This window comes from Equus asinus, chromosome 2 (genome assembly GCF_041296235.1).
Source record: "Equus asinus isolate D_3611 breed Donkey chromosome 2, EquAss-T2T_v2, whole genome shotgun sequence".
Lineage (NCBI taxonomy): Eukaryota > Metazoa > Chordata > Mammalia > Perissodactyla > Equidae > Equus > Equus asinus.
The window spans coordinates 191059668-191084439 of NC_091791.1; the positions used below are offsets into that span (position 1 = coordinate 191059668).

The following is a 24772-nucleotide window of genomic DNA, read 5'->3' on the forward strand; positions in this document are numbered from 1 at the left end:
CCCCCGGTACATAGTTGTGTATTCTTCGTTGTGGGTTCTTCTAGTTGTGGCATGTGGGACGCTACCTCAGCGTGGTCTGATGAGCAGTGCCATGTCCGCGCCCAGGATTCGAACCAACGAAACACTGGGCCGCCTGCAGCGGAGCGCGCGAACTTAACCACTCGGCCACGGGGCCAGCCCCTATTGTCTCATATTCTTGAAAAATGATATTCATGTTCAGAACATAAAATTTTTTTAAAAGAAAAGAAAACTTACAAAATAAGTCAGACAGACTGAGCCATATTTATTTATTCACTTTTGCTCATACACACACACTTATATATCTATATATGTTAAATATATATTATTTAAAATGCACATACACATATATGGAAATACATGAAGAAGTTAGTGATTTTTTTTTTTACTTTTTTTTTTGGTGAGGAAGATTGGCCCTCTGCTAATATCTGTTGCCAATCTTCCTGTTTTTTTTCCCCTCCCCACAGCCCCAGGACATAGTTGTATTTCCTAGTTGTAGGTCATTCTAGTTCTTCCATGTGGGATGCTGCCACAGCATGGCTTGATGAGCAGTGTATAGGTCTGTGCTGAGGATCCAAACTGGCGAAGCATGGGCTACCAAAGCACAGTGCATGAACTTAACCACTCAGCCACGGGACCAGCCCCTGATTTTTTTTTTTTTTTTTTAATCTCAGGCTATTGTGATGAAGAGTGACTTTCATTTTCTTTTCTATATTTTCTAAATTTCTAAAATAAGAAGCGTTACTCTTATTATCAAAAAATAATGTTCTTGAGTTGCCTGCTGTCCCACTGCGTCAGTTTGCATGTTCGAAGTAAATTGTCCTGGGACACAAAGAAGCATGTTTCACGAGCGGACCTGTCTAGGCTGGACCTGTCTGATCTGGTGAACGGGCTGTCTGGGAGGAGTCAGGGCTGCACTGGATTGTAGATAAACTGAAGTATTTATTTAAAAGTTAAATCACTTTACTAACAAAGCTGTAAATTCTATCTACCAATAAATTGCCTGGTGAGGCTCGTAAGGAGGCATCACAATTCTCCAGCCATCAAACCAGGAAGCTCCCAAGGTTCTCATATCTAGTCTAAGGGGGAAAAGCAATGATAAAACCGGTTTTGCTCTCTTTCTATAGGGTAATCATTATAGGATTAACACTAATTGAAGGATAATAATAACAATAGGTAGTAAGGCAAGTTCTCATTTATTCAATACTTCCATAGGACACAGCACAATTTTAAGGTTTTTTTGTCTGTTTTCAGATATTATCTCTTTTCATCTCCTCAACCATATGACGTAGACATTGTCTACATTTGCCATTCAACAGATGAGAAGTCTAAGGCTCAGAAAGGTTAACATACTGTGGGTGCCACAGCTAATAAACAGCAGAGTTGGATTTGGGACCCAGGTCTTTCTAACACTAAAGCCCATTTTCCATAAAAAATATTGTTTCTCCAACCATTAACTGCTTTCCCAAGCTTCCCTCCACTTCCAGAATATTTCTGGGCAACCCAAACCTTCATATATCTGTTACTTCTACGCAGTAATAATCTAGAAGCCTAATCAAGAATTTTGGAAAAAGACTCTCTTCTTCCCTACTGTATTGGCTTGCTGGGGCTGCCATAACAAAGGACCACAAACTGGGTGGTTTAAACAGCAGAAATTTACCGTTTCACTTTTCTGGAAACGAGAAGTCTGCGATCAAGGCGTCAGCAGAGCCCACCCCCTCCGAAAGCGCTAGGATCCATCCGGGCCTCTCTGGAGAGTTCTGTAGTTTGTGGAGCATAACTCCAATCCACACGGTGTTCTCCTGTGTGTGTCCCTTTTATAAGGACTCCCGTCATGTTGGATAGAGGCCCACTCTACTTCAGTATGACCTCACTGTAATTACATCTAAAGCAGCCCTGCTTCCAAATAAGGTCATATTCAGAGACACTGGGAGATAACATTTCAAAAATACCAATTTTGAAGGAACACAGTTTAACTCAGAATGCTCACCACTCTATATCTCGTTTGTGCTCTAAGTATTTCAGGAACACACATCTACAACAGGCTTCAACAGACTACTGAAAGGATGGATGCCCCACAAAAAAATTAAGAACCCTGTTGTATGATGTGACATATGACAACAAAGAAAGTTCGAGGTTAACGTCTCCATGGTTCTCTAAATTTACTGAGCCTGAAAACCACCTGGGGAGCTGTACTTAACTCTAGAAAGTACTTCATGGAAGCAGGGTAGTCTGCACTGTGCCTTTTGGGGCTTGTAAGCTTTGTTGTTTATATTATCAATACCATCATCCCAATCTTAAGGCAAAATTTCAGCAAGACCCTAAAGTACGTACATTTGTTCATACTTAAATAAGATCATGGGAAAGGGGTCATATTTTATTTTGAATTTTTCACAGTGCTTACTATTGGAACTTACAGACATTATGTGATAAAGAGTTCAATGAATATTAAATTAATGGATTGATGGATGAATGGACATGTGTTTGGAGATGCTCCACGTGACTCCATCTATAATGTCTCCCAGCCTCATGTGTAGGCTTCCCCTTGAAAGTGTGAGCCTGGTTCCCCATCCCATGAAATCTCTGAATGTTCATCGTGAGTTTACCATATTCTGCTTCAGGGGCTAGTCCACCATATTCAGATGACTTGTTCCACTTCTAAGTGAACAATTCCTCTCATTAGTCTATTAAGAGAAATATTTATATTTAACCTCATAATATTAACAGCATAGTGGTTAAGCATGCCTGGCTTCAGATCTATTACTCACTGGCTATGTTAATTTATTATAAATATACTGGGATTTATTTTCCTTATTTGTAAGAAAAATATTTCCTTATTTATTTCCTTATTTGTTATTGTTTAGTAACAATGAGTTGTGAGAACTGGCTCATCCATGAACACACAAGTCAGCATCTTAAAGTCACGGTAACTCACTTAAGTCATGGTAAAACTTTCTCAGATTTGCAAATCTTTATAATGAAAGAAAATATCTACAGTAGAATATATTTACTAGACAAAAGCTGTCCTGAATACCTGAATTCCCTCTCTTCGTCCAAATGACTTGGAAAATATTAACCCAATTTGTAACAGTACTATTGATACATTTTTTTAAAAAGATATTAAGATCCCAAAAATTTTAGGTCCAATTATTTTTTAAAAGTGTTATATGAAGAAACTTAGCAATGCTTGCTCAGAGCTAGTTTTTTGTAGAATACTACATTGTTAGATGTATATTCGTCTGCAGCTTGACATCCATTTTTCACACAAGAATAGGTCCTCTCTAATAACAAATGCATTGCTTCAGTGAAAACCGTCTGCCTTTCTTGAGGAAAAAAGTTATTTGGAATACATAGAGAATTAATTAAAACTTCGTATTTTTTAAAAAGTTGATTCTTGTGAATTCCTTAATGTGATCGAAGCAACGACATTGCCAAAGGAGTGTGGTTTGCCGGTCCCCAGGGACTGGAGACAAACGGGACAGACTTTGTCTGGGGCAGCTGAAGCGTGAACTGGAAACATGGGTAGAACTGACAGGTCCTAGAAGCTTTGTGTTTGATCAACCCAGAGCTACAGATTGTAGCTCAAATTTACTTTTGTCCTGACCTGGCCAGTTATTTATGTTAACACAGAAAATCTTAATACTAGAGAGTGTTTTTAACTCAACAGACCAAGTCAGCATATACTCACTAAGCGCTTATTCCATACCAAGCTCTAGGCTACACACCGAGTTTCGACAGGCCCTGTCTGTGAGAAATGTCCGGTTTAATTAGGCATACAGTAAAGTAAACAGACAGAGCGTGCTCCGATGAGTGTCCTGACTGCAGGAAGTGCAAAGTGCTACCGAAGTACCTAAGATGGACGACGCCTGGGAGGGATTCTGCTAGTGGTCCAGGAACTGCTTTCTGGAGGAAGTCACTCCTGAACCGAAACCACTAGGACAACTAGGAGTCAGTAAAGCAAGGTACAGGGTGGGAAGCATGGGCCGAGAGAATATTCCAGCAGGACGTTTGTTGGTCCAAGTCTGGAGATAAGAGAGTGTTGTTTGAAGAAAATTCCAAGAATTTTACTCTGACTGGGGAGCTAAGGTTGAGGGAAGATGGATAAAGAGATGAGCCTGGGAAGATAAGCAGGGACAGGTTCACAAATGGCCTTGTGATCCATGCTTCACATTTTGAGCTTTGTTCTAACAGTAAATATGAAGCCACTCAGGGGTTCTACTAAGAGAAGTGCCATATGGTAAGACTAGAGCCAGAGAAAAATCATTTTATCTCTTTCCCGTCTTCTTTACGGTAAGATACGGGGGAGATGGAAAGAAGTTGCTCAACATCTTCTTCATAACCATTTCCATCCACGGGAAAACGGTTATGAAATACGGAGACCGCATAATTTACCATCAAAAATACTTATGCCGGAACCACAGGTGTAAAGTGGGTTGTATACTCTCCTTAAATATAAATCCCCACAAATTTTATAAGTCCTTTTCCTTGAACTTTTGACCAGCCCATCAGTTTTTTTTAAATCCCGTTTAGAATGCAGAAACCAAATCTAGACTTTTTAATAATCAGCAAGAAACTGTTCATTTGTAAGGCTAAAGGATTATCATTCTCTTCATAATTAATTATATCCTCTTTGCTTTTCTGCATACGACCTCCTGTTGCTGGTTCATTTATAATTTATTTCTCATTACAAGTCCTAAGTATTTTTATGTCAGACGTGGGTTTAGAAAGTCTTTCCTTACTTTGGAGTTGTTCTGCCTCAGAAGTTTTCCTGCCATAACGTGTCTTGGTTTCAATGGATCATTTATCTAATGTATAGAGATCACTTTCAATTATTCCATCTTTGAGCTGTTAGTCACAGAATTATCAGCCATTAGGGCATAACAGACAGCCTCCCTAGATAGAGTCAGGTACATATCTGAGTACTTTCTAGATGAAGGAACCAAATTATGGTATTTTTATTGTTGTTTCTCTCAATTGTGTAACATATATAGGTAGGTACTGTTATCACCACATTACACAAGAGGAAAACGAGGAATTTGACATTGGTAGAAGGACTAGAATTTTTATTCATTCGCAAATTGTTCTTAATTATTTCTTATTAGCTACCAAATGAAGTTGATGCTTGGAAATGATTATTTCTTTTTTCTTAATAAAAACTAGTATTACAACAAAATATGGGACAGTCATTGCAAAATATGATTTAAAATGCTAAGGTTTCATTAAGGTATCAGAAGTTTCTAAAGACATAGAGTGGTTTACTTATGAACTAAAATATTACGTTGACCCTGTGGTGGAAGCTAGGTCTGTAGAAAGGAGCGTCGTTGTTGCAAAAAGCATATCTTCAGGGTATAAACTGTAAAAATCACACTGGGAAATAAAACACTATTCTTAATATTATTTTTATTTCCAAATACAGAACTATTATTTAAATCAAAAATTAAATCATAGCTGACATATTTATATACATTGATCTTCAAATAAAATCCTTTTAAAATACTTTTTCCTGCTGAATTTCAGGTTTCTTGCTATTAGTTGCATTTCCCTTAAATTTCTTTTATGATCGGCACACTAGAAACATCCTTCATCTGGCTGTAAGAACATATTTAAACATCTAGTTATGTATAATTAATTTTGGTTTCTATTTTAAATGTTCTTTCTTACATTTAAAGCCACTATGAGTCCCTCCACATCCTTAGAAACTCTAGTGACTTCCACTGCACTCTGCTTCAGCCATCCATGTCTGTTCCTCAGTCTACAGTGCGGCATCCTTGACACCGAAATAATAAATGCAAACATTTTTCTAAGTTCAATGTCTTCTCCCAGCTCTCTCACTCAGTTACTCATACTTTACTCCACATTCAACCTCGTGGAGACCTCTGAGTCTTGTTCTGCTGATTGGTTTATCATTTGACAATGGTTTGGGGTTTTTTCCTTTCCTTGCGTGTGTGTGTGCACGCGCATGTATGCATGTGGAATGTGCATCTCTCTCATAATTTTCTAAGTGCCATAGGCAGAGTGAAAAGAGCAGTTCTGTTGGCCTCAGGAACGTCTATCACTCATCCAGCCCAGCTTAAGACTCATAGCCTGTAGCCTGAAGTCTGCACTGCAGTCACAATGTGAATGACAACTCAAGTCCAGGAGTCAGTGATGGGCTGTCCTTAGCCCTGAGCCCTAGACCCATTTATATCCAACGTGAGCTCGAGTCACCCCAAGTCAGCATGTCAGCACCATTCTGACAGCCCAATCTCACATGATCTCATAAAAGAAACACAGCACAGGCCAGCAGGAGTGAACTGCTCATCAAACTGCCCTCTTAGAAACGAGGCCCAGCCACAGAGCTCCTGGACAGCTCCATGGGCATGAACCTGCTTAACCCAGAGGTAGAACAGAGGACGGGAGAAACAGATATGGGGGTCCACACAGGATCCAGTCCAGCCTGAGGGACCCTATCCAGATAGCACTGCCAGCCCAAATAAGTCCCAGGCACCAGAAGAGTCTGCGGGAATTCTAAGGAAGGCATCCCAACATGCAACCACACCCTGAGGCACAGGGCTCAGGGCGGCCTCACTTGCCCAGGTCAAAGGGAAGTCCAGAACGCTGGATTCAGAGAGCGGACACCCTAAGAGGGAGCATCCGGAGAGGGAGTCCAAGGAAGAAGATGTCCCATTTTTCTGACTGAGCCTCAGAAGTCCTGCAGCATCACCGCTGTCTCATTTTATTGGACACAAGGGTATCATAGCAGCCAGACCAGAATCAAGGGCGGGAGAAGTAGGCTCTACCTCCTTGTGGGGGAGGTCAAGGTCACATTGCAGACAAGCATGTAGGCTAGACCACAAACAATCTGCCACAACCACCATAACTGTACTCTTCTCCACAGCAGACACCGTGTTACTATAACTGCCTTCACTTTTCTACATTCTCCACCAGAGTGTCAAATAACCAAATGACTAAACACCAACGATTGTGCCTTTCACTCCCCTTGATCCTATGGATAGAGGCACTTAATGTAAGAAAATGAAAACAACGTCTGGAAACCATGAAGGGGGAACAACAAACAAATTCTAAGGATTGATATACAATTAATCACTTATTTATTAAATGACTAAAAAGAAAATAGCAAAATTGTTTTTTACTCTTTTATGAGAAAACTCAACTTCTGCAGAGAATTGTGTCAAATTCATCAAATAACTATTCTACCCTTTGCCATAAAGCTTTGGCATAATATGTAAAACTCTTCCATGCTTAGTTCAACACACACAGTAAGGAGAACACAGAGGACAAAGCTTTGAGCAGGGCAGTCTGGGTGCCAAGGATGGAATCACTTCCCAGCGCCCATGGAAGAAATGTGAGGCATCCTGGGAGTAAGGAATTGAGCTGGCTTAATAACAAAGATGAAATAATAGCTTTAACCTCTTTATCTATTCTCATTCCAGTCTGCTCCAGCTTACAATGTCTGGAAGTTTTCACCCTCAGAAAAAGTATAGTACTTTATGAGTCTGTCATTTTTTGCTAATCTTCAGATACTGAAAATCACTTTAAATCCTTTCTTGTCATTTTGGATTTGCATAAGTGTCTTGAAAGAAAAGTCTAAAAAGGCAAAGGCTGATTTAGTGTGAATGAACATGCCATAAAGCATTTCAAACCTTACATCATTCATGTAAATCTTTCATGATTTAAAATTTTTCAACTTGCCAATAGCAAGTATTCTGGGGTCGGGCTGGATGCAACAGCTAAGGCTGAGAAGGCGCTTTCATTAAAATCCTCCCTCCTGAGAAACTTATAAGTCTTGGGGAGGGTGGAAAAAAAAGGAATGTTCACTTCAGCCTAGAATTTGCAATCTCAGTCTAAACACATGATTTACTAGTAGACGGGGGAGGAAAATTCGGCAAGCCTTTATCAAGATACCAAGCGCAGATATGTAATTCACCAGTGAGACTGGGGATGCTTTCAATATTTAAATTCCGTTTGTATACAAATCAGTTTGGTAAAAATAAATGTTTAATTTTGTCTGGTAATTGATTGAAAAATGAACATACATTTGGAATTTGGGTTTAGTAAATCAGCCCTACTTTTTCAAAGTGAGCACTTTTGTAGAGCATCCCTGAGATAGTAGCTTTCGATCGTGAAGTGGAGATTTGACACGTCTCTAACTGGTTTGTCAACACATGGCACATAAAACAAGCATCTGTGTCCCTAAGAACCAATTTTTATCAAATACAAGTTATTTATTCATGAATTAATCTAACTCAGACTATACCAAAGTCTTCACTTTAATCTGTGGCCTGAAAATAACCATTAGAATTTCAAGTGCATTTTTCAAAATCCCAAACTTTTAGTGGCTTAAAGGTATCACTCTGCAACTCTGCCACTATATTCACCTGACCCACTTGTCATCCCAACTTTTAAAAAGAGAAATTCCATAAAAGGAAATAACTAAGAAGAAAACCCACAGAAATTTGGCAGATACTAAGAAGCAGATAACCACTAAAATATATATGTAAACAATATTCTTAAAGTTCTAAAAAATATAAACCAGCATCATTGAGGGTGGAGGGTGAGAATTTCATTTTTAACACTTGGGACTTAAACAGCATGCCGCTGAGCTTTTAGAGTTCTTACTGAGAAAGTCGTTCAGCTCCATTGAGGGAGGAGGCCATTCGCTGAGGTCTTACTCCTGTCCGCAGAGAAAGTGGTTAGCGCTGGAGAGACTGAGCAGAACAAGGCCCAATTTCACCTGACAACACAGAGAGGAGCCCCCTACAGTTTGTATTAAGGATTGCAGGAAGGAAAGTGTCCAAAAAGCCTCTTTGTCCTGAGAGCCACCGGGACAACCATTAGAAGTGTACTGTTTCGGATGCATCATTCTTTTCCGATATGTTGTGCAGTGTAAATGCCACACAACAAAGATACTATACTGAGTGGGGACTCTTGTAAATTCTGAACTGTCCTTATCTTCTGACCCACTGCCAGCCCCACTGTGTACTATTTCCCCAGAGAGATCTTGAATGTTACTATTAAAAGTGAAGAAATCATACAATTCTAGCGTGAGCATCCATAACATTTAGCAATATGTCTAATCATTTTAATTCATTTCTTGCTGACTCTCCCACATAACTGAATTCTCCACAGCACTTGCCTCAAACCTTTTCCAAATAATGATGGATATACAACCTTGTGAATATACTTAAAACCACTGAATTGCACACTTTTTTAAATGGTGAATTTTATGGTACATGAATTACATCTTAACTTTAAAAACGAGAAAGAGCTAGGACCCCAAGACATAGACGAAGAACCGTCAACAAGTAGACCATTGATTCCTTAGGAATCCTGAAAACATTTCACTGCATATGCCACAATCTTGCCCCAGAGTCTCTGACACGGCAGGCCTGGCGGGTGTCCTGGTGGTTGGCATTTTAGCAAGCACTGGAGGTAATCCTGACGTGGGTGATCTGCAGAGAACTCATAGAAAATACTAATATTTATACAGAAATGAAAAAGAATGCTCAAGCGTAAGAATTAGAGTGGAAAGAGGGAAGGCCCAAGGATGGAATTCCAGGGGCGCCACTCTCGTTTGTGAGCTAACCTGTGCTGATGAGCTCATTCCTGCTTGTTCATTAATAGGGTTTCACTCTCAGGGACTGAATGTTTATATTAAAGCACAGTCTATTAGGAGAGGTTGTTTTAACTCAAAATAAGTGATGTTAATGAGAAATTTTAGACTTCAGTTTAGGTTAATGGGGAAGATATGTGTTGGCTGGTAGACCTTTATTTTTTCCCTCAAAACATACCACATAGGTGGCTTTCTACTTTTCCATGCCTGGGGCCAGCTTTATTCTCATGTATTAGCCTTTTGAAGTCTCAAAGACACAGATCTGACTTTCAGAGTTCTGTAAAACACTGACTCTAAAACCTTCTGTGAGTGACTAAGAAAGTCATTACATGCTTACGAGACTTTGGAGAAGTCATCATTCCTTGAAGAAAGAATAAAATAACCTATACAGATTAACGTGCACCAGGCCTGGGAGATTTGAAGTCAGTAACAAGACTTTCACTGAAGACTTGATATGACTAAGTGAGGGTATTTGAATTATATGTTATGTAAATTTGTCTTATGAGACATTTAAACAAGTAATTGAACTGCTTTCTTCTTTTTTTTTTTTTTTAAAGATTTTATTTTTTCCTTTTTCTCCCCAAAGCCCCCCAGTACATAGTTGTATATTTCTCATTGTGGGTTCTTCTAGTTGTGGTATGTGGGACGCTGCCTCAGCGTGGTTTGATGAGCAGTGCCATGTCCGCGCCCAGGATTCGAACCAACGAAACACTGGAAAGCCTGCAGCGGAGCGCGCGAACTTAACCACTCGGCCACGGGGCCAGCCCCCGAACTGCTTTCTTCTTATTTCTCTGCCATGTAGGTGAGTTTTAATTTGCTCTTTTAATATCATTACAAAAGCAATGAAGAACAATGTATATTCCTGCTAATACTAACGTTAAGGACATGAAGATATTAATTACGTACCTAGAGTATACAGTCCTGCGCCATATAACGACATTTCTGTCAACGATGGACAACATATACGACAATGGCCCATAAGATTGGTACAATTTAGCCTAGGGTGCATAGTATGCTATAACATCTAGGTTTGTGTAAGTACACTCAGTGATGTTAGCACAACGACGAAATCACCTAACGAGACATCTCTCAGAAAGTGTCCCCGTCGTTAAGCAACATATGACTGTATTTAAATTGTTGCTAGTTTACTTAGGTAAAGATAATTCTGTCTAAAATGTCTAACAGTACCTAATGTAAAACTGGGGCATAATTTGTAACTACTCAACATATTATCTTTATAAAACACAGTCCATCATGGTTGTTTGCCCTTTGATCTTCTATTGTAAAAGGAAAAAAAGCAGAGACCAATTTCAGGAAAAGGACAAAGCTTACACTTTCTGAAAAGCCCTGGAATCTAACTCTGAACCAGAAAGACCAATATTTTAGCACAAAATTTTTTTTTGTTAACCCTAAATTAGTTTTGTTCACTCTTTTAAAAGAACTGTATGTAGTTCTTTTTTACAATTCATTTGGGATGGAAATGTTTCATATTGTTATCTGCTCAAACTCTGCCAGATTATTTCCCTGCTTGCTCCCTCCTTGCTGATAATGGCCCCGCTGAAGTGAATCCCACAGTTTGGAACCACAGAGTTAACCTGACCTACTTCCTTTGCCCTCCTTAGACTGCAGCATTGAACCATGTCAACTATCCACCACAATTCCTATCAGTATGGTGAGCCAGGAGTTGACATCTTGGCAATCATGATAAAAATACAAACTCCTGGAATGCATATGGTACTTGACACTTTTCAGAGTCATTCATTCAACAAGTAACTATTGAGGGGCCACTAAGGGGTCACCATTGTACTTGGCATTATAGCCATCAAAACAAATAAGTCACAAGCCCTCTCCTCAAGGACGTGGTCTAGTAAAGATCACTGGTACTTTAGCACTAATAAGTAACAGGTATGGCAAGTGCTGTGATGGATGAAGATAAGAACCACGGACACAACAAGGAAAAAGTAGTTATATCTACCTGGATGTGGAGAGAAGGGCTTCTGAAAAGTTATACCAGGAAAAACAATGCAAAGTGTTAAAAACAATAGGCAACATTTTGTCTGATGAACAAAGAGGATGTATTGGTCAGGATTCCAAAAAGAAACAGATGGCATACTCCAAGGAAGGAGTTTATTTACACAGACTACACACACACTCCAAGCGAAGGGTTTATTTGCAAAGATCATTCATTTCTGAATAACTTAGCTAATTTCTGCACTGCAGTAACCACATGATAACTTTTAAGAGCAAATAAGACTCGCATAGTTAATAGGAATAAATGCCATCATTTCAGCAGCTACACTGACTTAAGTGCTTCACTTACAACAATTCTGTAAAAATAGGTATTCGTTCATTCATTCAGTAAGGAAGTAAGGAAGGAAGTATCCAACAGGCACCTGCCGTTTGTCAGGTGTTGTTTGAGCCCTGGAGATGCAGCTGCGAAGAAAGCAGTCCAGGTCCTCCCCCTCAGGGAAATTTCATATTTCATGGGAAGAGGCAGATGATAAATAAGCAAGTAAGATAATTTTGGCTAGCGATAAGTATTATAAGGAAAAAAATAACAAGCCTATATTAATCAAAGTGGCTACATAAAGGTGTGAGGGGGCTATTCCAGGAAAGATCTCTCTTAAAAGAAGGCATTTGAGATAAGACATGACTGATGAGGCCAGAGGGACGGTCCAAAGCAGATTGCAGAGGGAGCTTGGCATGTTCCAGCAGCAGGCAGGATGCTTCGGTGGGGCATGGGGTGAGCAAGGGAGTCCCGAGCTGTAGGGCTGCCATTGGGAGAGGTCTGAGCGACCACCAGAGGCAGGTCATGTTGGGCTTTATGGACCACAGTTTAGTTTTCTCTCTTTAGAAGGAAATAAGGTTATTCCTTGCTCTGTTCACACAGGTGGGAAGTGGCAGAGTCCACATTCAAACCAGGCCTGTCTGACTCAACCCATTCCACTAGATTAAGGGGAAAAGAGTCTGTCACCTTATTGAGGATCACCTCTGTGAAGTAGGTTAGGAAGGGTGGGCTGAAATTCTTTTAAAAAGGTGAGCGGAGTGAAAGACCATTTTTGTACTGATATACATAACCGTTGTACCACATCCTTGACACAAATTCTGCAAATGGAAAAGCTATTCCAGAATTTTTATGAAATAGTAAGAGATCATGCCTAAGGAAGTTCAAATTATACCCAAAATAAATAAGGAAGTTTTCAAATGTGATATATGATCATCGAGCTCACAACAGAGCTCAGTTAAATTTTCTGTGATTCAAGTTAAAAAGATATATTAAAACCCTAAGGCATCAGTCATGCTATGAGAATTTCTTCTGGTTAACCTGTTGGAATCGGGGGTCTAAAACTGCACTCTTCTGCTTGGTGAATTTCAACACTTTATCTGAATTAGGTGATTACATTGAGAAAAACCGTGATTGCTACATTTTCAAGCTAAGAAACATGTTGGGGATGGATTGGAACAGGATGGATATGGAATGAAAAGGTAGGAAATTAGAGGGTGTTAAGCAATTGAAACTCATCTGAGTAAATGCAAATGCAGTTTTAGTGCGGTGGGAATCATTAAGTCAGCACTGAATGTCACTGGTTACCATAGGAACTGGGTAATGGGAAATGGAAACAGCTGGATTTATGACTTCTATCAATGTGTTAAACAGACGCCTACTCACTGCCATTGGAGACGACTGAGAGTGGTAAATGGCGAGACTTCACATACAAGTACGTGGGAGGGAAAACGAATTAATTGATAGATCTTTAAATTTTAAGATAAGGATTAAACGTTTTTGAATTATTTTGCTTTTGGTTGTTCCTTAATAAACCACTGGTTTATCCTGAGAGTTAAAAATCATAAAGCTTCTATGTCTAATTTTTAAAAAGTGTTGTGTAGAGTTGAAGTTGGTAGTCCACAAAACAAAACTGCAGTTTACTGTCAGCTAGCCACACTCCAACAGTTGTCTCAAATAACGACAGGAATTCAAAAGTGATGGCTGTATATGATATTAACTATGATTTAGAAAGCGGAAGTATTCATTCTAAATCACGATAAACTACAGATAGTGGTATAATCTTGTAACCAACAAGGGAGAGTTTATCTCAAGTTCGTTATTTCCTTTTTTCTATCCCACAATCACTGTCTGAAGTCAGTATCTCATTTGCCAACACATGGACAATTGCAATAACCACCTAAACGATTTTCTTCAAGTATTCTCCTCCAGTCCCTTCTCCATACTGCCGTCTGAGCCCTCTTTCAAAAACATCATTTCTACTGAAACCCAGCATTCCCAAAACCTTTGGGATACAAGCCAAACTGCTTACTCAGGTGTATGCGTGTTTTAGTAACCTGGATCCAACCATTTTTCGTTTCATCCTCTAAGAGTGGGGTGACCTAATGTGTATGAGGCACATCCACGATACTGTCCATTGTGAAAGAGGGAGCTATTAATAATTACCCTGGGACGATGAGCTTAAACAGACTGTTGAGGCAACAGAGGAAACATGATTACCTTATTTAAGAGCCAACACAGAAGATTCTTTAATAGTTCCTCTGCTTTCCCAGGATAAATCAGTTGCTTCCTCCTGTCTCTGGTGCTCCCATAGCACTTGGATGCCCCTCTACTTAGCAATCTCACATCATATTGCAGGCATCCTTATCATATGTATGTCTCCCGCTAGTTACACATGTCAAGAAGTCCAAGATGCATCTTTGCATCCTGAGTACCAAGTACAAAGGTATTTAATAACTGTTTTTTGATGGCAAATTAATATTGAAGCAGAGGACTGACAGACTTAAGTGGAAGAAGTAAATATCCAAGAAATGGGACAAAGATCAGATAGAGATCTGATCACCCAGGTAACTCTATGAAATTGTGTTGCATGGGGACTCTATGTGGGTATTCATCCCAAAGAAGAGGAATAGCATATACAAGTGTTTGACATCGCCTATCCAAAAATATTACACAGGATTTGATCTTTGTATTTATTCTTTGCAATGAAAGAATACTTTGCATTCTTCTTTTAAATGCCAATGTACAAAGATAAAAGACAAATTTTAAAGAATCCTGGCTTAAAAATGCTTTACAACGTGTTAAATAAATTTGTTATGGTTGCAAAAGCATCTCTTCCCAGTCACACCGAGACTCTAGCATTCCTTCTCAAATTCTTACTAAGGTATGATCCTGCAATTATTCTGCTCAATTAAGATAGTTCCCACTTCACTCCTCCCAAATGTTGCTCTCCTGTGTGACGTCCCCCCCCCCCCCCCCACCACACACACAGGAACATCACAGCTGATTCTGCATAACCATCACAGCAGAAATAAGTGAAAAAATGGAAACACCTATGTCCCAAATGGTGTACCATCAGGGATCCTGATGAAAAATGCTCAGATCTTCAAGTCTATTTTCTTATTTTGCAGAAGCCTATGTTTTATTTTTAAAATCCAAAATTTGATTTGGAATGATATAAAATGCTTTAAAGTGAGAATATGAGCATGTGTTTACATAGGCGAGCTTTTGTACTAGTTTCAACAGCTTTAGCATCTCCATGAGACAAATAATCTTCACCGGTGACATATAAGGAGAGGGCCCTTCTCCAAATTCCTGCAACCCTCACCCTAAGTAGAGCTCTGGTCACTTTTTAGAAATTTCAAGATACCAGTCCCCTGAGATGTAGTCAGACATCAACTGGAATCCTTAGTTTATTCTTCACAGACGAATTTTATCAAACATACTTGAAGACAGTTACTTCTAATCCATCTTTACCCTCAACATTCTTGGTAACATTCCTATTTCTCTTCACTTTCTCTCTTCTATATACTCCCAGTTTTTCTTTTGATAAAATTTTGTTATGAAATAATACGTATTTATTGCAGACAACTGAGAAAATATTTTAAGAGCAGAAAGAATAAAATAAAAGTCATCCATAGGAATGCCAACACTCAGATACACACTGATTACATATATGGGACATTTGTTGCCTGCTTCATCCAGAATCATATCCTTTATAAACTTCCCCTGCGCACAGCCCTAGGCCAGGGGCAGAATCAGGGGCGTGGCTTTACCACCTGACCCCACGCTCCTGTTCACAGCTGATTAGATCAGGACTGAACTAAAATCCATTTCCTTCTCTTCACACTCTCTCTCAAAAATCGGAGCTAAGATCTAGGAAGACTGATGATAGCGGTAGTTACCACTGATATTTGTGTGGTATATAAGCAGATACAGATGGGTGGAGGAGACAGAAGCACAGAAACCAGAAACAAGAGACCATACAGTCCCTGAGAGGCAGAGAGACTAGGACATCATTTCCTAGTGGCTACTTGGTGCTGGTTCCATGAGGTGTGGCAATAATCCAGTCCTTGCGTCCGTAAAACTGCTCACTGTATCTTTACAATAATTCCCATCCCCTTCATTGAGCTTTTATTCTTCTACGATTGTTACTGTGTTATATGCACAACCAGTTATGCATACAAACTTTTTTGTTATAAAATGGTGCCATAATGGTTTGTTTTATGACCAACTTTTTCAGTGAATACACCCCAAGCATTTCTACAGCCTTAAATGTTCTGTATTTTCATGACTGCATCATTTTCTACCATGCGATTATACCATCGTTCATCTAACCAATGCCTTGCTGGAAGACATTTAGATTATAACCAATGTATTATGTTGAAACTCCACCCCTTCTCCCCCGGCCTTTCAAGAATCCCTTTTCTGTTATACACAAGCCTTCTTATGTACTCAGTCTTTACAAAGAATAGTCTCCACTGCCCTGTTTAACTCTTCAGGGAAAGCCATAAAAGTTCCATGTGCTGATGGTAGAGTCTCCCACTGCCACGTTATAGGCCATTTCCCTTCCATTCTTCTGAAGGCAAAATAGCAAAGCGACAAGAGACCAAAGTTTGGAGCCGGACTCCATAAGTGGGTTCAAATCCCAGCTCCACCATATACTAGCTATGTAATCTTAAACAAGTAATATAACCTCTCCAGGCCTCGGTTTCCTCATCTGAAAGATGGAGATGATAATATGCCTGCTTCCTAGGGTTGTAAGTGATTAGATGAGTTAACAGATATCCAGCACTTAGAGCACCATCAGGCACACTCTCATGTTAGCCACTGATGTTATGAGAAAGTCTATTCAGCTCTGAGATTTATCCATCTGTTATGTACAGCTGTATCCTCCTCATTTATTGAGGTCTTCGGATTCTTTCAAAGTCTTCTTTCCACTCTATGTTTACTATAATCCCAGGAAAATTTAACTTCCATGAAATCTCATTTATTATTAAATTTAAACCAAATTTAACATCCAACAATCTAATTTTCCACCCTATATTTATTATAATCCTAGGAAGATTCAATCCTCGTATTTAATCAAAGAGTCAAGGGCATCACACAAGACCACTTCCACCTGGGAACCCTCCTTATTTACCCCATAGCCACCCTTGCTTCTTTTATTCTATTCTCAGAAAATTAAATGGTCCTCTTCCCATTCAAGGCCAAACTCCCTACCCAAATCTTGTCTCTTTCTCCTCCTCCTTGAGGATTTTGCTCGTCATCATCATTCAGACTCCTTTATACACAACTTCTTTTCTTCTCTCTCTGTTATGTTTTTCCCCTCCCCTGAAAACAAACTGAATTCTTTGTCAGAAAAACACTCTTCCTTGAGCCTTTCATGCTTCTCTAGATACTACCCAGATAATCTTTCCATGCCTTATCCAACCTTCTGAAGTCTGCACATTGTGTGTCCACTCCATCACCTCCCATTCACTAGTTCGGTACTGCCTTCACTCAACAAAGTTATCAAGTGCTTCCTAAGAGCCTGGCAGTGAATCTACCCCTAGCCACCCAGGAAATCGTAATTGTCAAATCCATTCACGTTTCTCAGCAGGTCGCTTTCTGGACCTTCTCTGCTGTTTTTGACAGTGTTGACCGCTTCCATCAATCTCCACTCCAGTGTGTCTCTGTGATCGTCCTGTTTTTTTGGTTTTCTTCCTACTTTGTCTCCAAGACAAATTGCACTGAATGGAGTTAAAAGGCAAGGAAGACTTTATTCAAGACTACGCAACAGGTGAGAGAGATGGAGCTCCACTCCACCAAAACCAAAGGCAGCGGGATTTTCAGTGCTGAGGTACCGGAGGACTTCAGTTGGGACAGTGGTCAACGTGATCTTTGCCCAGTGGTGCTTGTGGAAGTTAGGCTCCTACCCTCCCATGGGGACTGGGAAGCAAGAACACTGTGTCTCTTGATGGTTACATTTCAAACGGAGGGCTCCCAGGTCTTTGAGAAAGATAGTCCTAGGTTGTAAAAGTGGCAAGAAGCTGGGAGAAGATTTACATCTCAAAGGAACAAAGAAAAAAAATTTACAACTGCAGATGTTGTTAATGGAAGGTCAGGAGCCTATCATCAGGAAGAAACTTTAAAGTCTAGTCAAGCCAGCAGGAATGTTCCCTCAGGGGCACCGGCCACTCTCTGCTATGCTTCCCCCTCTTCTCTCTCATGTTCTGTCATGTCTTCAATGCAGGGGTCCTTGATCATTATTCTTTTACGCACAGCTCATTTTACTCAACAGCTCCTCCTGGGAAACCGTGACCACCTCGTGGCTTCCGTTACCACCTGCTCTGCATCCTCAACAACTTTTCTCGTTCCTTCGCTACCCCCAAATCACAGATTTTATCTCATAAATATTACTCAAGTCCATCCCCTCCTGATATCCCTACTGTAATCTCTTGCCTCGGTCATTACAACAGCTTCTTAAATCAGTGCCCTTCTGTGAGTCTCCCTTCACAGGGCCGTCAAATATCTAAGATGTAAATCTAACATGTGACCCTGTAGCTTAAAGCTCTTCAGATGCTCCATAGAGTCCAAAGATAAAGCACAGGCTCCCTAACAGGAACAGCACGCAGCCCACCGTGACCAGGTCCTGGGCCATCCCTGCAGCCTCATCTCTGGAAATTTTACCCTGTGCACACTGTGCTGCCTCTCATCTCCAATTCCTGGCTCATGTTTTTCTCTACCTAGTTCATTCCCATTCCCTCAACAAGCCAACTCCAGCCTGTCTAGTATGATCAGCTTAATTGTCACTGCCCCCAGAAATACCTGATTCCCTTTTATTGGGTAAAGCGCCCTCTCTAATGCTTCATAGGCAACACTCTGCACTTATCCATAAGTATCTGTGTGTGTGTGTATTTCTCACTAAACATGCACTTGTTATGAAGGCTTCATCATGTCCATTTTTATATCCCCAGCAAAAAGCACAATGCCTGGTACGTAGTAGATGTGTAATAATTGTTTGATGAAATAGTCATTAAATGAATAAATATGTGGACAGGTAAATCTGTAAATGGAAGGATGGGTGACTTAGACGTCTTTCTTACACTCACAACCAGATCATAAAGAAAGCGAATACTTCCATAGAGATGCACATATTTATTAGTAAGCAGGCATAAAACGATCTTCAAACCTGTGCCGTAAGTTTAGTAAAGTCCCAGCTCTCTGACTTTCTAAGTGCTTTCACCATACATTGTACAAAAACTTCTCTCGGATGGAGGGAGCATGTATGAACATATTCCAGAGGCAGAATCCAGTTAACCTAAGAGTGGGCTTCAGGCAACCAGAATCTTCCAGAGGCCTGCCAGCCCCCAGACCACTCCGGCAGTAGGATGGAGGGCGTTCCTAAAGATGAAGGGCAGAACGGTCACCACAATTTACGTCCTCTTTAGGCAAGGTGAGGAATGCCTCTAAAATATTTTAGCCAATCTGATATTTTTAAAACGCTACTTTCACCCCATAACTCATTTATATCATCCATTATGCTAATTAACAAGCCATTAATTCTGCCAATGAAAACCTATTGCTAATGTGCTAATTAGCTAATCTTTGGTGCTAGGGATAAAGAAAGCTACAGCCCCTGTCACAGAGCTCCGGAGTGTGGCCTCACTAATTAAATGCTAGTTGCCCACCCCTGGAGTGTGAATACTGGAGTACGGCACTGACTGCTCCTCCAGTGGAGATTAAAGCTAATGAACGCACACTTACGCCACGCTGTTTCCTGAAGCAGAATTGTAAAGTAGATTACAGATACCCTAGCACCCACCATCTAACGTGAATATAAACTCTGACTAGGAATAAAAGAACTCCAAACTCTGGTTTAGCTCTTCCATAGATTGAGAAAATTCTGGTCCTAGATTCATTTTCTACCCGATTCTGCATGCACTTTACAAATGTCCCTACAATCAACATTTAAGAAGAGAGAAAGGAAACGTGTTTGATGTACCTGTCTGATTGTTTAGCACACCTCAGAGGCAAATGTTTCTTCATGTCTTTATTATGTCATCAGTTTATGACCTGAGGTATAAAGATAAATTTCTCCAAAGTGCTTCTTTTTATTAACAAGAGAGAAAATAAATAAGAACTTTCAGCATTCCAAGATACAAGGCTTTCTTTTTTAAAATCATCATATTAATCTTTACCTCTGCAAAGGTGGTAAAAAAAAAAAAAAGCAAGTGGCATGATTGTTGTGTAGTCTTGAATAAGACACAGTAGCAAAGTTAATCCAGGGGAGAGGGACTATCTCACGCATCTGAAACCTGCAGCATTGATACAGTTCTCAAACCTGTAGGATAAAGATGTAATTTTCTTTGGGGAGTCAAAACATCATAGATCAACACATGCTGCAGCTTACTGAAATACATTTTGATATATTTTCCTTCCGTTTATCTTAGATATGAATACTAGTCAATTTCACATCTCAAATATGGTTTTCTGTGTCATATGCTTGAAATACTACAGGTGACAAGGAGAGACTCCTGAACGTTAAATACTAAATCTTTGCTCAATTCTTGTAAAGGTAAAAAACGACAAAAAATGGACTCAAGAATAAGGAAAAATGTTGATATATCGATGTAGTTTTAATTTTCCATGTCAATACCGTGGTGAATAGTACACAGACACACATAAACATAATAAATACGTTTTAATCATGTTTCTTCTTTTAGAATAGGTGTTACGTATTATAAATTAACTATTTTATCTCAACTTTATATACTTACATAGAGTTTGGTCAAAAACACCAACTCTGTTTTCACATTACCTAGGGCCCTCTTTGCTATGCAGAGTTCACTTGCTCTGAAATAAAATTTTCATAATACTTTGTCAGTTCATCAAGCTGGTCAATAGGGTTTTTCTATTCGGTAGTGTCATGAGTGAGAATGACCACCCCGGGTCTTTGTCCAACATACCAAGACCAAAAATGCAGCTAATCTATTCAGAGGAAAATTATGCTGAGAGCAAGTATTTTAGGTAGGATTCGCCTAAGCAAACCTATGACAAAAGCCTAGATTTGTTTTACAAATGCTAGAACTCCTGCTCTTAGCATGACCTCTCTGTTCTGCTTCCCCCTGGCTATAGATTACAGCTCTGCACGGGCCCCTCCTGGATTCTCACAAGTGAAACTTTCCTGGGCTTACCATTCACAACACGAGGCCGGATCCAAACCTTCCCATTTCTCACTCCAGTGAGATGCTCTGCCCTTATCTCATTCCTTCTGGTTCTAGGTGTCCATTAGGAGAGCAAATAGGCTAATTTGCACTATGCTATTTGTTATAGTCTGAATGTGTGTGTCCCCTCAGCATTCACATGCTGATATCCTAACCTCCTAACCTGATCTGAGGTGACGGAATTAGGAGGTGGGGTTTGGGGAGTGATTGGTCCAAGGGCAGAGCCCTCGTGAATGGTACAAGTGCTCTTACAGAGGAGACCCCTGAGAGCCCCCTGGTCCCTTCCACCATGTGAGGACATGGTGAAAAGGCACCATGTAGGAAATGAGCCCCCACCAAACCCCGAATCTGCCAGCACTGTGATCTCGGACTTCCAGCCTCCAGAACTGTGAGAAATAAATGTCTGTTGTTTGTAAGCCACCAGTCTATGGGATTTTGTCACGGCAGCTCAAATGGACTAAGACACTATTAATATAAGATAACGGCTCAAGAGGGAATCCCCTAAGAAACATATTTGAATATTCACACACTCATTATTCAACAAATATCCCTTGAGTGTCTCCAGTGCTCTGCACTGTTCTAGTCTACGCCATCAGGGGTGCATCAGTGGAAAACGTCAGTGAAGAGAGCAGACAACCGTCACGGCTCCCCTGGAAGCTTACATCCCAGCAAGAAGAGAGGGGCACTGAACAATGGAAGTGTATCTGTATGTTCAAAGGCAATCCCTGCTATGGAAACAAGGAGGAGGTGGGGTGAGGACCTCAGTATGCGTGGAGGGAAAGGCCTGAGATGATGGAGAAGGTGACATGACCAGAGACGTGAAGCAGGTGAGGAGCAGCCATTTGGATGTCCAGGGAAAGCGCATGCCTGGCAGAGGGCTCGGCCACACCAAGGCCCTGAGGCAACAGCACGTCTGGTGTGCTGGAGGAACAGCAGAGAGACAGTGCCGCTGAGCAGAGTGAGCCAAGAGGAGATCAGGCAGAAAAGGGAAGAGGGAGCAGAGGGGAGACACCAGGTTACCTTGGGCCTTGTGAATAGAAACCCCACAAATTTCACCTGTGAGCACACAGTAGGAACCCCAGCTACAACTACATGTTTATTTCCTTTATTCACTCAATATTTCTTGAGTGCCCACTAAGTGTCAAGCATCATGTGAAGCACTGGGGAATCAAAAATGGAAAGACTGCCTTTGGAGAGTTCATAATCTAGCAGGAGGACAAAGCAGACAATTGCAGCATAAAGTGAAAAGTTCTATGATGGGAATATTATAAGACACGCCCAGAATATGGGGGAACTAGGAGTGCAGCAGAGAAGAGCAGGCAGTGCTTGGCTGAGCCGAGCTGAGCAGAACTGTCGGTGTCTCATACACGGGAAGAGCATTCTAGACAAAGTCTGAAAGCAATGAAAAAGTATAACATTTTCTGGGTCTTCTAAATAGTTCAGTAGTTTCACAGCAAGATAACGTATTGTCACATAAGCATCAGAGTCGAATGAGCTGTGCATCCTGTCACAGTGCCCTGTCTTGATGGGTAAACTGGTTGGGGGGGGGTCATTCCTAGGAGAAATGGCAGAACTAGCCACCCACAAGTTTTTTCATTCCAGTTCAAGACCACAAGTCTCCATGGTCACTTGTGGGTTCTTGCAACTACAAAGGCTTCTCGATCGAATGGAGACAATGTCACAGGACCCCTGAGCCTCCCCCGGCCCCGCGATCACAGCCTGTGGCCATCACTAGCGCGGCAGTGGCCGCACGGCTTCCCTTTCCATCCTCCTCCTCCAGCTGCTGAGACTCACGCAACCTTTAATCCTAACGATTCTGCTGGATAGGTATCACCTGCTCCCACTTGATGGAACATTCGTGGGGAAATGCTTTTAAATTACTGCAAAAGCTTGTTTGTGTGTTTTAGGTAGTCTCTGACATTCGTCTCTGGAGAAAACAGAGATTTGGTTTAAGAAAATTCAGTAATGGGTCATTTTTAGAATTCATCTGAAGCAGCCGTCAGAGCCTAGCTTAGGATGGGAGCTGTGAAGACAAAGAACAGCCCCGGGAATGTCAGCCGAGCGGGGCCGCAGGAGAAGCACACCAGCAAAGGAGCCCTCACGACAATAACCAAAGGCCTCCCATTAGCCTGCGGTGGCTAATCGTCAATTTCAGGCAGTTTTCTGAAAATCACAGTAATCTTCTACCTTCCCACCCCTCTTATGCCCCAGAAAAAGAAATGAGAAGCATCCATTTAAAGGGCAAAGCTGTGGGGAGGGAGCAAAGTTGACTGAGAAGATAAAACAGCAATTAGGGTTTCAAGTACAGAGCAGAAGAATTTCCGGAATGTGTCTGTCACTCTTCTCCCCACTGTCACCATCCTGGTCCAAGCAACTGTCCTCCTTGGCCTCAAGGACTGCTGAAACCTCCCAAATAATTTGACACTCGTTCTTTCTCTGGCTCCAACCCTTCATCCACCCAGTCACCTTCTTAAAATGTTAGCCATCTCCTCTCTTCACTCATCCGCGCAAACCTTCCCAGGGCACTGACACGGAAACCCGAACTCCTCCTGGCGACCCCCACCACCTGCCCTGATCTGAGGTCTGTGGACCCCTCAGTCACATCCCACCCCTCTCTGAACACACTCCAGCCTCCTGGTCTCTGAACAGAAGCCTGGGGGGTCTTGGCACATGCTGCTCTTTCTCTTCAGTCCCCTCTCAGGACAGTTCTCTCTGAGCCACCCCTCACCCACACCATCATCTCCAGAGAAAATTCGTCACAATTTGCAGTCATGTATTCATTTGTTTGTCATCTTGCTGGTTGTCCCCCTGACCTATAGACTGTAAGTCCCTGAGGGCACTCACCGTGCTCTGTCCTACGCTGGTCCAAGAGTTCAGCAGAGACCTGGGGCACAGCAAGTGGGACACAGTCACAAAATTCTCCATACTTCTCGTCAACGTAGAAAAAGTCCACCTTCTTCATGTTAATCTGATCTTCTTTTCCTCACCGTTCCCCACTGGAGGACATACCAAGAAAAAAACAAACAAAAACACTAAATGTCCACTCTGACGAACCCAATACAATCCTCAAATGGCCCCATTTAGGGAATGCTCACACTTTTTAAGACTGCTTAGTTTCAAATTTCTGTCCCTATCTCCCAGTCGTTTTAAGATGGCTTCAGGGTACCGCCCATGGGGATAGGCGCGGTTTATGGAGTCTAGAGGTAAAAGGGATGTGGGAATGTGCTCTGGCTCCTTGTGTGTCTGGGTCACAGTTCTTGGCTCAGATTGCCGCGTGGCATGCTGGTCCTAAAGTCAGCAGCTGTTCAATCTCATAACCCAAACCCTCTGATCTTGGTCAGGATCCTGTAGTGCCCCGGGGCTTTTCTAAACTCTGGGCGCCCAAGCTGGTCCCTCTGAACCGCTGCCACATGAAGCTCGCTTCCAGCCTGCGTTTCCTCCCTCTCTGTGTCTTATTCCCCGGGGTAGAGCAGACCCATAGCAGACAGCCCACACCCAATCCAGCGTGCAAACCGTGTATGACCCTTAGAATGAGAGAAAAGAATTTAGGAAACTCTTTCTCTCAAAAATGTTTGAATTTCGGCCAATTACCAGGCTACAAAATCCTTTTTGACTGTCAGAAGCTGGCAATTAATCCTTTTATTCTCT

General features: G+C 41.2%; 1 long non-coding RNA gene across 1 annotated transcript in view; it reads right to left on the reverse strand.

Moving 5' to 3' along the window:
• Positions 1–24243, reverse strand: part of LOC123283124 (uncharacterized) — a 123935-nt gene extending 99692 nt beyond the window's left edge. The window contains exon 1 of the long non-coding RNA XR_006523650.2: positions 23969–24243. This is a non-coding gene — a long non-coding RNA (uncharacterized lncRNA). The remainder of the gene's footprint in view (positions 1–23968) is intronic.
• Between the last annotated feature and the right edge of the window lie 529 nt (positions 24244–24772).